General features: G+C 33.1%; 1 protein-coding gene across 1 annotated transcript in view; it reads right to left on the reverse strand.

The window, feature by feature from the left end:
• Positions 1–16,175, reverse strand: part of LOC126873655 (peptide-N(4)-(N-acetyl-beta-glucosaminyl)asparagine amidase) — a 63,093-nt gene that overhangs the window by 3,581 nt on the left and 43,337 nt on the right. The window contains exon 3 of the mRNA XM_050634745.1: positions 833–963. The gene's annotated coding sequence lies outside the window, so the exon portion shown is untranslated. The remainder of the gene's footprint in view (positions 1–832; positions 964–16,175) is intronic.

Below are 16,175 nucleotides of genomic sequence, written 5' to 3' on the forward strand. Positions count from 1 at the left end.
TATCTCCTAAAGATATAACAGGTACCCTTCTTTACCACTCATTGATACATATATAAGTAAGTATAAAGAATAATTTTTTTCTTTGTTGCAAGCATCTATTTCATTTTATATTAAATGAATGAAAAAGCGTGAATTATGAAATTCATAACATATATATATATATATATTTAATCTATTCATTTAATAGCAACAAATTATTGCAATTCTCCTAAGTATATGTATGTATATTGTTTTACGATATCCTTTCGTATGACATTCTCTGGAACATACGTCCCATTATAATACATGGTAAAACCACAATTCCACGACTATATTCGATACGTTATTCTCAAACGAAGCCTGTTAAAAGTGTAAAAGTCCATTCCGTTTGAAATATAATGGCGTGTCTATAAACAACGTCCAACGCTGCTATTGTATGCCACTGATATCGTTAAGGAGCATCGTATACGATGTCGCAGAATGGTGGCGAGATAAGAAAAGCATAGCCGATGCAACTCAGAATGCACTCGAAATGTATATGACATCTGTATGAAAAGGACATTGTATAGCTGTACCATTTGCGAGATAAAAAGTAACATTCCTATCAGTATCACGATGGATTCGAATCAGATTAAAGAAATTTCCAATATAATACAATATCTTTTGTGACTTTTTCTTATTTATTTATAAATAGCAAAGTTTTAGACATAAGTAATTTTTGGAAATTAATGAATCATTCGAATATTGTAATTCTAAATAAATACTTATACTGATGAGATATCAAATTTAAAAGTTATGGAGGTTAAGATTGTCCAGAGTCTAAGGTTATGGTAGGTTATGGAAAACGACTTACCTATGGACTATATGGTTATATCAAACCTCAAGATTACGAGGGAGGTCTTGCTTAATGGTACAAAGGCGGTTCTCAGTAAACGTGAAGGTTATAGGAACGGCCTCTCGAATTCCTTCGTTGTAAAGGTAAGCCTGCAAAAATCATTTCCAAAGTTATGACAAAAGTCTTGAAATTTTCTATCCTGACAATTCTCAAACTTTACTGTCATGAAAGTGATTCTTTCAGATTTACTACCTTATAGAGTATATTTCCTAAATTCTAAATATCCAAAGCGTAGATCTTAGGGTTTATTAGATTTTATTAAATTTTGGGAAAGTAACTTCCCTTAAAATTTTTTAATTTATTAAATACTAATGTTGTTCATTTCCAATTTTTTTTTTTCGGTAAATCATACAATTTTCAAGGAAAAAAATTGGACTGTAGTAAACAATTGTTTCTTTCTAAATTCTTTTTGTACCCCCAATTTATATCAGTTAGTTTCTACAAAGTTTCTATTCTTTTAACATATTTTTTAAATTACTTCATTTAGACCTTTTTATAACTTTGTTAACATATAAACAAGAAAAAATTAAATTTGAAAAAATGACTAAAACAATCGAATGAACAAAAGGAAGTTCTGCGTATTTTAATTTATGATAAGAGTAAAAGTTGACAGATTAGAGATACAATTTTTTGAATGAAGCAGTTCGCGTTTCACTGTAGCGGGCCGTATAACGGCCTGATTTTCTACAACATTACTTTCTTTCAAACTCCGGACAATCGGTCGAAAGTGGAGCACTGCTTTTGTTTCATTTTTGATTATGTACAGCTGCCAGCATCGCGTTCTTAAGGCGGCCAACTTTTCGATGCTACATCCCTCTCGCTTTCTTTTTTTCGTTTCTTATAAACCTACAATTTATCTACGTCAATTAACAAATTAACGATGCTTCAATTCGAACCATCCAACAAATATGAATATACTTCATTTTATTTTCATACGAGATAATCGTACGATATTTGAATCATTATTTACTTTTTTTAATATTAAATCATTTTAAATAATTCAATACTGAATATTCATTAATAACAATATTTCATTATCATTTCAAATGTACGATATTATTGTAATCATATGCTTCTTTGAATTTATCTCGCGATTTATTTCTCCCTTTCATTTACAAACTAATTATAATTATCAATTAATAACAATATTGCATAATAATATTAATAATAGCAGTAAAATAAGTTAATGACATTAATAGTAGCAATAATATTATTACTGAATGTTACTTTTAATATTAAACGATTTCAAGTAATTTAATATGTAATATCAATTAATCACAATATCACGTAAAACAAACGATATTATTCGAATTATCTGCTTCTTCAAATTTATTTCACAATTTATATAGCAATTTATTTCGTTCTTCTCGTATCATGTCACGATGTTAAGTACATAAACGTTTGAAGACAATATCCGGTTTAAAACGCGCGGGCTTTTTTTCTCACCGGAGGACATTCCCAGCGGTGGAATTATGAAATTGAATGTGCACGGGAATAAATTACCGAGTTCACACGGAAATAAACTTGATGGACAAACACGATGTCCGAGCGCGGACCGGCACAGATGTTTGTACACCCAGTGCAATTTTGCTGATTTCGCGAAACTTTCGCGAGATATTTACTCTTCGAAGCGTCGCGTCTCTCGTAATCGAATAGAACGACGAGTCTATTCAATCCAAGATCAAAAGTGTTTTCACAGAGAGTCGTTGGAAAAATGGAAAATTTTCCACGTCATTAAAAACCACTTTCTATAATTAAATCTTGAAAACCATATTAGGTTAGGTAATAAGTTCGTTCATGTATTTTTGAAAGATTTTCGACCGGTTATTACTGGAACGTCGAATATAGTTGATGCGTTTGCGGGAAATTTAAAAATGTCAAAATGTACATAAAATTAAAAAAATATAGAAAAATCTGACATACAGGACTTGAGATAATATCTTTCAATACAGATCCATTTTTTTTTTCTTTATCACGTTCGTAAAGATATGAATCTGCATAGACTATACATTCTCTGTTTATTCGTTACTATTGCAAATTTAATTAATTTTCGCTACCATGCGTCACACGTGCGACGCATTCTAATTCTTGGAATGTCTACTTGCATTTTTTCATTGTTATATATGTAAAAATATATGTGTCGTATTATGTAACACATTGAAAATTTGAAATTTTAATTGCGAATAGCGATTTTTCTTTTAAATGATGCTAACGAAAGAGTTAATTGTTTATAATATTTTTTACTTGTAGAAGAATAGAATATAGAAAACCTAACCCCAACCTAACCTCAATCTTCGAATTTAATTATTTACAGAAATTTCACTTTCTTTTCTCATTATATCGATCTTTTTATCGTCGCACCGATTTCACATCGAAAGGCAAATTAATTCCGAAGACGAAGGACGCGAGGGGCACAGTAAATGAATGAACCAGTCGAAGTAACGAACTTTTATATAATTTTCAACTGGAAAAAAATTTGTTCACGCCATTAAAGAATAATCTTAACGTTGAACGTTACAGAAAAATAATTCTTCCATGGTATAACAAGTTTTCGATATATAGATCGATGTTATGACGGTCAGTCAAGGTAATCGCGAAACGTTACGCTGCTTCGCCGTTAAATACGGCAAATGAAATAATGGATAAAGTTTTACAGAGTATAGAGTTCAGGAACAATATTGCTTTTAGAAAGCAATATTTCAACGGCTCGTAAAGTTCCCTTCCCGTCGTATCGTTAATCGGTTTCCGTTTCGAGCGTGGGCGGTTTTATTGAAAAAAAAAGCCACGCGAAAGATTCTAAATAACATTTATAAATGTTCTGTGAAACGTAATCCCGGCGATCAGTTTTAATTCTGCTTTAATTAAATCACATTATCGTCGAAGATAGAAAGACCAAAAGGAAAAGTAGATTCCGATAGTATTATCATGGTTATTTCATTGGTTAGTGGGATATTGATTTTATATTCTATTGTGTTTGATAATTCCTTTCAGATAAATCCTCGATATCCCAAGATTTGTTAATGTACAGGAAGTTTCTATTACTATCTTGTCTTTTTTATCAATTTATTCTCTTCTTCTTTACTATTAATTTCAAGATAATAATAATACATAAAATTAGACAAGAATGAAGAGGAGAAGGAAACTGATTCTAGCAATATTATTCTTTTTATTTCGTTGATTGACAATCAAATTTTGGAAATATAATGTGAACTAGTCTTTCTTTTATAATGTGCAAGAAATGTAGATAGATATTCTGCTATTGACGGCGTATGTCGTTACAAACGTTGAGTCATACTACTTGACGGGTCTTCTTCGCTATTTATACTATCAATAATCAAATTTACTATCAATAATTAAATTACCAGCTGATCATTAAAATTGACGTATGTAATTTTGTTAAGCAAACACCGATGTAACAATGTTTTTCGACGATAAAAATTGTTTAAACCAATCATTGTTATAATTAACCAATTATAACCGGTTAGATTCCGAGTGGTCAATTTATACAATGAAACAAGTTGTCTAGAGGTCTTCTTTGATCTTTTCCGAATGGCAAATTTAAATTTCTCCAACAACTTTCACAGCACATTTTTTCAAATACATATTTATATAAGCAAATCATATGAAACTTCTTTTACGCAATAAAACAATTCATTTCCATGAATAAATAATAGAATTAGTAATAAAAGCTCCTGAATAATTGATAACGAAACCTTCCTTTTCTCCGCCTTTACGAAGGAGGGACAATGCACAGCAATTTGAATTGAAAATTTAAATTTCGAACCGTAAACTAAAAATTCTCTTTTACTAACATAAAGATACTTCACTTTATGTTACGTTATGGTGAATATCTTATTTTAAAACTAATTCAGTATTCTTTTTATTTAACGCTTACATAAATTAAGTGTTACCGGAATAAAGATATTTTATCTTATCTTATGAAAATATTTTCGTTTCAAGTAATCTAATATGTTACCCTATTTAGTAGCTCGTTAACGTAGAACGTGAATTAAAAACACGGGGAATTAAGTGAAAACATCGATCACGTGATGAAGAAAATGATCGTTTCTTAAAAGAAAACTTTATTTCACTTCGGTTGATAGAGGACGAGGATCATAGTTTGAGCAACGTTGACCTAGAATATCTGGTGGAAAAGCGACGAAAGCGGACAGGTACCCGCAGAGAGGCAAAGCGATAACAAAGCTCTCGCGGGAAGGCTGAATTGTCGTGGAATCCTTTGAAATACGAGATTGCACCGTCTTGGTGTGTTTCTTCGTTCGCTGGCTGCAAGATTTCCGTTAGCCTGGGCGAATCTTTTTCAACGGCATGGCTACTCGAGCCTTTCGAATTATCGATCCTCATTGTTGGAGCCGCGGATGCGACCAAGAGTATTATGCGCCAGAAAGAAGTCTCGTTGTTGCTTGCTGTTCCTCTTTCCTACGCGGTCCTTTCTCCAACAAGCCATAGGCTTGTGTGAAGGTACGTGCAATTTTATTGAACATTTTTGACGAAGTGAGATTCTTATTAAAATATTAAATACAATTTATTAAAACATCAATGAGTCTGAAGATCACATTATGCCTCTTCATTAACATGTCTTATCTACCATTTCGAAATTGAGTTGAAAAAAGAAATTAATTTTATCGGTAATCATCTATTCAATGACTTTGAAATACGTCGTCAAGGTCAACATTCTGAACAACTTTTCCCTATACATGTTAGTATTACTTATTTTGGATATTAAAGCCGAATTACGGTAACGTCATATTACTTTATCACTTTAATATAATATCACTTTGCATGAAAAAAAAGAAACCTAGGGAACTTCAAATATTTGAATATATCTTGAAAAATGAACGAATGTTGGATAGGACGTTTCCACCAGTGACGGTGCAGAAGTCAAATGTGATAAAACGATAAAAAAATTTGAGTGGAATTTAACAGAAAAATGAGTTAAAATAAAAAAAAGATGTCAACATTACCAGATGCTTTTCCCGCGATCTTCACGTTATCACGTTAAAGAACCCTTCTGAATATTTTTCTCTCCGAAAAACGTTCGACGCGTCGAACGATACTCGAGCACCTGAAGAGCGGCCTCTAGAAATCAGTAAGTTTAAAACGATCACTCGATGTTTCACATGTCATTGAGTGTTAAAGCTTTGGCAGCGGCGGGAAAATTCGAGAACGCCGCCTCCGCTCGACATGCGCCGAAAATTCGATAAATTTCAATTTCCGACAAATAGCCTTGGCCAAGGTTCATCCACTTATTCTGCCTCCGATAAATTTTCAATATCCACGCCTCTATTGTACGCCAAACGTCCCATCTCATCCCTCCATCTCACTTTCCCTCTCTCTCTCTCTCTCTCTCTCTCTCTCTCTTTCGTCTCTCTTGACCCATACACGGGACATTCTCGTTCGTTTTGCACACGTGCCGGATACACGTGTACACACGGTCGTTAATGCTGAAACGTTGTTTTGCATCTCAAACGTTGCTTACAGCACGTTCGACGTCGATCGACAAGACGCTGATTTGCCTCGAAAAAGCAGGCCTCCGACACCAGCCCGGCGTAAACAGGTTAGATTGGAGAGACGTGTTTCCGATCCAATCATCGTTAGCATCCTTAATTTGTCATGGTAACGATGTAACTAGAAGTTTCCTTATAGAGGTTATGTTTTTAGACCGGCTAGTAATGGTGTTCTGCTTATTGAAATGTATTGGGTGTTTCATTTGCCATGGATTCCTTAATAGGAATTTTTGTTACCTTTGTTAGTGCGAGAATTACGTCAGGGCAAAATAGGGTAGTTTAAAGCGAGGAATATTATGATTCGTGATATTTTTCCTTTAGAATTATTCTTCTTTAAGATTTCGAGGTAATTGGCATACTTCTAAATGGGGTTATGTTATGCCTTTATGCCCTAATTTCTAATCGATGCATCTTTCTTTATTTTCCATAACGGGTAACGGAATAATATGTTCTATAACATTTTTACAATATCATTTACATCTTTTAAAATGATACTACATATCTTTCTATGCTCTAGTTGATGCATCTTTTTATCTTCAAAATGTAATAGAAACTGTCAACGACTAAATTAATTAATAAAACATTTATCATAAATGATATTGTCCTGAATAACGCGATAACACATTAAGAAAATTTGAGAGAACCTAGAGTCACGTTACTTTGTACCTAACGGGACTATGTTTTCAGAATGTGCGCCATTTTGGACAGCCTTAAGGAATCCCGTCGTCGTCTCCGGAAATCGCATTCACCCTGTCAAATATCGTTACCGTTTGACGCATAATCTGCCGTGCACAGGGCCGTTAGAAGCATCAAAGGTGACGTCGCTTTTAGATAGCTCTGATAGGTCGATATGCAAATAAAACCACAACTCGTGTTCCTCCCCTGTCCTAGAGGAAATCGTTAACCGAGTGTTCAGCAGAGTGTCGAGAGGCACCGGAGAACGCGTTATTAGTGTACGTTAATTCGCGTATAATAAGCTCATTAAATCTTTTTATTGGAGCATGGTTGAAAAGACGTTGCTTTACTCTGCGTTTTATTTTTCACTCTTCTTCCTTTCACCCCTACTCTGTCCCCCCCATCGACGCGCCTCTTTCACCAGAGTTTTTGAATGGCGTTTATTAGGGCCACGAGTCCGCATCGAGAACTACTTCGAGACTGTAGTAACGTCACGGAAAGATCATTAAATGAAGGAGAAAAAATGTCTTTTTTACTCAAACACGACGAACTTGTAGCGTAAAAATCGTCTTCTTCTTCCTCCTTTATTTTTTCAGTTTTCGCCCCTTTTTTTGCGATTTGCTTTTTCGAAACTTTTCACCATGAGGTTTCGTCAGTTCTTAAGACATTTGGCCTTATTATCGATAGTTCACGTATCGTGAATTTCGGTTGTCTATAATTATGCAAAATGTGATTATATGGTTAATTTTTGATGTTCTGATTGGTGAAATTAAAAAAAGAATTGTTTGATTGTTTATAATCAAAATTTTGTTTGAGGGGAAACATCACACGTAATTGGGTACAATACAGAGTATAAAATAAATCAAAAAGTCAACGATGTTATTCTATTCTTTAAAAATTATTTACATTTATGATCATCATCAGACTGTATTCACATTTATGAAATACCAATATTTCCATTATATCTCCATAAAATTTACAGTTGGGCTATAGGTTAGACATATTTGCTTAATTAGGATTGAGATTATATTCGAAGCTTCATAACTACCAATGATCAGTCACTCTCTCCAATTACGCTATCCATTTTGTTTTCATAACCTAAATATTCCTAACCTCAACATGATACTACCTATCCAAGCATAATACTAAATTTCACTTCGTGTATAACGTACACCCTTGTTCGTGTTAGAACATTTACAGGAAGTGAAGTAAATTTCGAAAATAATTAGGTAACTATCATAATTTTTAAGTTTTTGCGAATTATAACTGAAATAATAACGAAATAAATATGGAGTAACATTTCTCTTATATTCAATTACTTTTTATTTTTTTTTTAAATTCGCTATAAAAATAAAATGTACTTTTTTTATTGCGAGGTTTGGGTCTATAGCTACTCTAGCCCCCCTCCCCCAATCCTTGCCTGCCCTAGAAATCGATGAAGTATGCTCTATTCTAAATGATTATCTGCGTATAGTAAATCTTCAGGCATTCCAAAAGTTTGCAGAGCGATAGTTTTGGTGAAATTACGTTCGAATCTCTATTATCTTTGCATAGTCTATGAAAAGATAAAAACAAGTTTTTTGTAAATTATTTAAGCGTTTTCTACTGTTGCAGTAGATATTAAACTATGCATACAATACATACAAAATTTGGCAATAAACTTAAAAAAGGAAAAAGAAGAGAAGAGTTCGAATCTATATTCAGGACTGAATTTATAGAAAAGAGGTTAGGCCAGAGTAAAAAGGAAAATTCCTTAGTAGGGCTAAATTGGATATCACTTAAACGTATCTTTTGTCGAACGGTCGGCATTCGCAATCAAGTTATTTACAGTTCGTGGAGCAGAGATCCATAGTCATGGATAACCTCTTTCCTCGGTCTTCGTCGTAATAGGTTTTACGTAATCTCTGGTAATAAACGAATCCATTTTCTCGTAAATAGATTTTTCCTAACCTCTGTTTTTTTATCTGCTGCTTAATGCCCTGTCAACCGGCACCTGGAAACTTCGACCATAGATAAAAATCGCCGCTCGACGCGCGCCCTGTCGTTCAACTGCTGAAGTAATCCTATCGGAATGAGGATCATTCTATGGTTCTCATTGAAAGAAAAGCCAGCAAGGGAGTCAATCTAATGGATGCGGATGGAGTTAATAAAAGTGCAGATTTTTCGTCTTATATCATCTTTTTCTTTTTTTTTTTTTTTTTCGTTACTGGTGGTTGAATTTTAAAACGAAGAGAGAAATAGGATTTTTAGGAGTCAATGGTACTCGTACTTACTTCATATTCAGTCGGTGCAATTGTGTCAAGAGGTTGAACCAAGAAATTTGGAAATCATGATTTTACACGTCGACTAGTCCGCTGAAATTGGAATCGATCGAAATCGAATTTCCGAGCGTTGGATACACCGATGTCTGACTAACTGATTCGGAAACGATCCGAACCTGTTCAGATCTGTACGAAATAAATAACGTAGAACGTGAAATGTGGAAAGGAAGTACCACTTATGTTAATTGCATTTTATATTTTCGATTTATTTTCACATGAGAAACACTTTCACCTCCTCCATAACAAAAAGCCAAATTGGAAGTGTCCTTTTTATGGAAGAGCATTTGTTGCAGTTTCAAAAGAAAAATTTCTGATTTTTTCAGGTAGCATTTGACTTTTAGCTTTATTTCTCAATAAAAGAAAAATAATGTTACGAAATGGTGAAGTTTGCTGTATCTAAAAAAATCTCTTCTACTGGAATATTGATAGCTAGTCGCCATTCCCTGTGCGAACTGGAATGTTCAAAATAAAAAATTCTTTTTGATTCATAAACTAGGAAAACGTATGTAGTACGAGAGTTTCCCAAAATTTTCATGGTTTGTAAAAATGGAAGTAGTCTGAAGGAAGAAGAAATTTTTTACCAAAAAGAAATCAGTTTTAAAAGCGTTTGAAAAATCAAATAATTTAGATGTCAAAAGATATTTCTGAACTTTGTTTTCTCAATAAAAAGAAGAAATAATACATGTTGAGTGTTTCGATAAAATTAGTTATCTAAAGATAAATTAGGAAAGTAATTATACCGCGAAAGGTTAATTGCTTAAAAACATCACTATCATTAAGCAAAAAATTTCACGTTTCCAGACAATTTGGATGAAGAATCTTAATTTCTTTAAAACTAACTTTTGTAAAGAGTTCATTGCCTGAAGAAAGTACTTTATAAAAAAGTTTTAACGAAGAGAATAAATTTTCCATTTAAAATATTTCCTTACAAATACAAAAAATATTAACTTTTTAAAAAATGTTCAAACTGCGTAGGTATGTACAATGTATATGTTTATCGCGCGCTACGAGATTTAAAAAAGGTTCCAAAAGAGATGAAAGGTTGATGGTGAAGCCTAGGTGAGTACAGAAAAGGGAGGGGGGAAGGGAAAATATTGAAGGGAAGAGGAAAGAAGATTTGTCGCGTACGTACGAAATAAAAAGCACTCGAGCGACGAAACTATAACGGAATGGAAGATGAAACCTTCTAGTGATTCCTCGGGAAGAAAAGTGGAGGGAAGGAATGGGACATTGAGGGGCAAGTTCAAAGAAGATTACAGGGGGAAACATCGAACAGCGAGACATGGATCCGTTGAGAAGCTTTCTACGAATTTACTTGCTCGAATTACTGACAGAGTGCCATAATATTGTCATTTTATATATGTAGCGTTTTATTTCATGCTCATAATTCACAAATAAATTTCGCGATCTGTCGTAACATTTATTTAACCCTCTATAAGTTTAATGTGTCACTTAAAAATTATATGTCCATGTATCCATATACCGTGAGTATAAAAAAAATTTCCAGTTAAAGAGTAGCCTTTTTTCAGTTTAAATTATATATTAATAGTATTCACTTTGCAACAATTTTTGCGATATTGTATTTCGTGTAATAAATTATGTCATATTTTTGTAATAGATTTTTATTTTTCAAATTAATGGTATTCTTTTTATATCCTAAGAAAGCCAAGTTTCAGTTATAAGTAGTATAGGTCAGCTATATTGAATTACTGGGGCAAACGAGGTCAAATGTTTTATGATATTTTAGTATACAGATGGACGTAGATACAAATTATTTTATATTATCAGACATTATATTATTCACTGTTTTATGGATTTCTATCATTTGCAGGTTTGAAGTTCTATTTTTTAATGGATAATAACAATTGCGAGTAGAAAAATATTGTATAAATTAAAAATTAAATTACTTGTATTAAATTACCAAGCGCTGTATAATTCTCTAATTTAGAAATTCTTACAACTTTGAAATCCTACTTTTCGAACTAAAAATTAATATAAAATAAAATAGTAGAAGAGAAGAAATAAAAGGGACTACGAATAAAATTATATATTTTATTTTTTGAGAAACCTAAATTTTAAATTACCAGGCATTATTATCCTATATATTATAAATGTTCACAATGTACCACCCTCCTCGTTCCATTATCTTATAAAATAAAACTCTGAAATAAGAATTTCGAAGAAAAATATTCTTCGAAATAAAGTTTCGTACTTTAGCTTTTAAAGAGTATACGTTACACGAAGAGCCGTCGATTATGCGAAACTTTACTTAGAAGGTGTTCGAATCGATCAATCCTCCTTGCACACGTAACCATGAAATTTTAATGGAACTTTCGTCCACTTCACTAAAGTATCGGAACTAAAAAAAAAAAAAAAAAAAAAAAAAAGAAAGGAAAAAGGAAGGGGGAAAAATGTTGAAGTTCAAGCGAGAAATTCTTCAACGAGAAAATCAGCATATTGTATAAAGGCGATGGAATGACAAATATTGAATCATTGAACAGATTTGAAAATTTCCCGAATTTTCATTATTCATTATCGAATTGTTATTCTGAATATTTAATCCAGCGAGGGAGAGAGAACAAAGTCATTTAATTATTATTCCGAACGAAAAGTCGCTGGGAATGAAGGGGAACTGTTATAAATTCCGTAGAACGTAACGAACCGTATTATCACCTTACCATCAAGTATCATGTCGCAAGCTCGGTGGTCGTGTGGAGTTTATGCAATAAATTCAACTTCACCATCCAAACAACTCATAAAATATTCAACGCTGACCTACAATCTGTTCATCATTTGAATATCGTGTCACGGACATAACAACATCCACTTCTGCACGGATTTCGTTATGATAATTCACGATCCTTGATACAGATAACAGATTTACCGGACTGATCATTCATACCGGTTATTAGATTCGACGTACTCTGAATTATTCTCACACGATGACGAAATATTTCATCCGTATCGGAGTAATTAATCAGTTGTTTCGAACTGGATCCACAAATATACCAAAGATCTTAACATTTTGGAAGAAGATATATATGAATCTATTAGATATCAAATTGATCAATTTTACTTTCTGTTAACAATTGAATTTTGTTAACAATTTCATTATTCAGATACGTTATTAGAATTTAATTTCTTAGGAAAGAAAATATTTATTTTTACTAGAAATTATGACAATCCGCAGAAACAAATTTGTTAAGGTTTTAGAAGTAAAAGTGATTAACTCTACTGTTTCTTAATTTATTCGTTCCATTATTATTTTATTATTCAATATTGGATACGCATCATTCGGTTGAATTTCATGGTTTACTTTCACCAAAAAAATGTTTCGAAACAATCGAAAGAACTACTGTATAACACGTTGATATACCAAAATTTGTTGAGATTTTTCGAAAGGTCAGAACAATGAAAAAAATGAATAGGAAAATAAACGACCCACTTTCACAATGAAATGCAAGAAGACCAACCTTTAAAGTTTCAAACATTTCATTTAACAAACAATTTTACGACACACGAAAGACATATTAACAAACTTCCTAAAATTTTTTTTCAAATTATTTAGTCAACTAAATTTAGCCAACCAAAAGAATTAGATTTTTAACGCGAACGACCTACTTCCATCACAAGGTGTGTGAACAACTATACAACCAACAACAAAACGATAGAAAAAGAAACAGATGAAAACAATGATCGAACGATAGTTCGAAAGAGACCACATTAATCAGACAGATTCAATAACGTAATCATTTACCGATACGCGAACAGAAACCATCGAACAATGAGGCTGAGTGAATTTTCGTAATAAGAAATCGAATGGAGAGCGCTTTGTTCTCGGGGTGGCTTTTATGCGCGTTTAATGTTCCACTGTTGGAATCGACGTATTGCCAAGCTCGGTCTGCCCTGGTAGAAAGTGCAAAGATACGTTGTGACGATAGTGGCGGAAGAAAAGGGGAAGAAAAAAAAAGGTTGACCAGGAGAATTTGTAGTTGGAAGAATACAGCAGATATCTTCGGTATAGATCTGGCCGCGGGTGACAATGGCGGCCACAGCTATTGGCCCGTTTCACAAGCACGGTCCATATCAATACCCCTTTGTTGCACATGACCGAGTCTCGGATAAAATCCGCTTTCTCTCTCTTTCTCTCTCTCTCTCTCTCTCTCCCTCTCTCTTTTCTATCTTCTACTTTTCTCGTGGACGGCAGAAAGCCGAGAAATAATGCGCAAACTTTTACAGCGGATGAAATCCTTTGGAAAAATATTTCTTACGCTTCTATGGAACACTTGGAGCGTGCCGATGCGTTTTTGTTCCGAACGCTATACTTTCGACCAGTGTAGCGCGCAGCCCCTGCTACCTTCGACAAGTATGTATGAGACAAAGGGAATTTTCGAGGAGGTTTCGTGGTTTTAAGTTGTTCAATATACTGTTTAGTGTATTCTTTGGTGTAAGATTTTGTTCTACAGAGTATCGCAGTAATGATGATACAATGGACAAGAGGACGACCCTACGCGAGGAAGCAAGTGAAAAGTGCAGTATAAACAGTTTTTCTTATGGCGCTACATTGCTGAGAAAATCGAGTTTAAACAAATTTGTTTAGTATGTGGTGTAAATATAAAATGTGCAAATAGGTATTAGGAAATTTATATTTTCTTTTTACGAACATATTTATATTTGTAGAAAGAAATTTCATATGTTTTTGCGTTGAATGATTCGTAGTTTAAATAATTCCGTATGTCCAAATATAAAAGTCGTTGACCACTTAGTTCAAATAGATATTTTCTTTTCATAAACGATGTTATAGTTCTAAATGCAAATTTCGCATATTTCTATTTTGAATGATCGCTAGTAGTTTAAGTAGTGTCGTGTATTCGAATATAAAAGTCGCTGATTAATTTCAATTATTAATCGTATACTGTGTACAATATTTCTTAGGTGAAAATTTATGATCTTTTTCTTGATGAATAAATGTATATTTCATACGCATATTATTGAACAATTTCGTAAATTTACACATAAAACTCATTAGGCTAAATATTGACTGTTACATGCAATATTTATCAGTACTGTATCTTCTATTTGTAATTAGAGATAATGGTTACTGACATTTGCAAAAATATTTCTTAGAAACGTAAAATATAAATATCGTATGATTAATGTACCGCGCACTTTCTTTACGTAACCGAGTTGTATAAATTCCACCTTTATTTCGTTCCGTGATTTAAGCATGAAATCGCGTGAATTCGTACGGCAGTTGTTTTCAAGGTAATCCGGCTAGTCGTGCGCGCGCGCGCGTTTAATCGAGCTTCGAGGAATAAAAAACAGAGGAAAATTTCCCAGTAGAATGTACTTTTATTAAAAACTTCCTCTGAAACGTGTTCTTATGCATTTAATATTTAACAGCAAATCGCCGAGCCGTGGATGACCGGTTCACGAGTCTGGTTTCCTGTTAAAAACTTTCTCATTGCTTTCAGGCAACGTAATCATAATGTACATTCATCGAAAGAACGATAGAACAGCTATCTGGCAGTAATTAAACACAATCATTTATGCTTGTGTAATTTCAATTCCTCTGCACAGTTTTTAAAGAGATAAAAGAAAATGCTGAATAATTTTATTAGTTCCATTAATGTATTCGTCATATTTATTCTGCACGGCGAATTATTTAGTTTATTGTGTATTGAGTTATTTCACTTTTGCTTTCAATGCCTCGGTTAAAATCTCACTTTATGACGATGTTGTATTATAGATTAACAACTACAGTTCTTAGTTAGCAATTTTATTGCACTAAGTGAACAAACTTACAGCTAACTATATATTGAAGCTACGTACACGTGACATACTGTTAGCGAAAAAATAAACAATAGCGATCGTTCCTATAAGTTTTGATATTGAGTTTATGCAATTGCTAACGTCATTGCTAACATGGATAATATCAATCAACTGTTACATTTTATGCGGAACCAGAGATGTTCTTATATTTATAAACCGGAGTGTACATAACGCTAGTAGCAACGTATTAAGCCTACAAGCTGTACGAATTTGAGCAGGAATCCACGCGTCGTAATATAAAGTGTATAAATGTTCCTTAATTTTTCCGCAACCACCGGGGCTGTAGCTTTTTCACGGTCCGCTAGATGAAGCTGTTAGGAGCACGTCTGTGTGCACCCCGCCAGACTTATACAGTCGATGACAAAACTAAATGGCAGGTAGTGGAAATTGGTACCAATGAAGTTTCATTAAATATATACGTAAATTTGACACAAAAATATAAATATTAATTTCATATAATACATACAATACATAAAATAAATAAAATTTAAGTACATGACACTTATGCTAGTTTCTTTTAAACTATTCATCGTCAATGATAGTTATATTCTTCTACTACCTGTACACTTATTTTTATCCTCAACTGTATATTCCTGTCCATAAGTCATGGGACACTTATCTTTAAGCAAAACGATTGTTAAAACTTAAGTACGCTTGACATTATGCAATTTCAACATTTAACGTAAATGCTAATTTTATTTCATAACAGTTACTTTATAATATAAAACCGTATTTTAATTCGATAGAACACGGTGAGGCTTCACAACTCCAAAATTTTACACGAACTTCTTGGGTGACAAATAATTTATACATTTGACGTTCATATGATAAGTGTCCACTGACTCCACTACGATTTTTAATTCGTACAGTAGCAGCTCACGTTTGAATGAGTGAGTTAAACAAACAACAGTTCGTGTAATCGGCTACTGACTAAAGTCTGCTTCAAAT

Source organism: Bombus huntii, chromosome 15 (assembly GCF_024542735.1).
Source record: "Bombus huntii isolate Logan2020A chromosome 15, iyBomHunt1.1, whole genome shotgun sequence".
NCBI lineage: Eukaryota > Metazoa > Arthropoda > Insecta > Hymenoptera > Apidae > Bombus > Bombus huntii.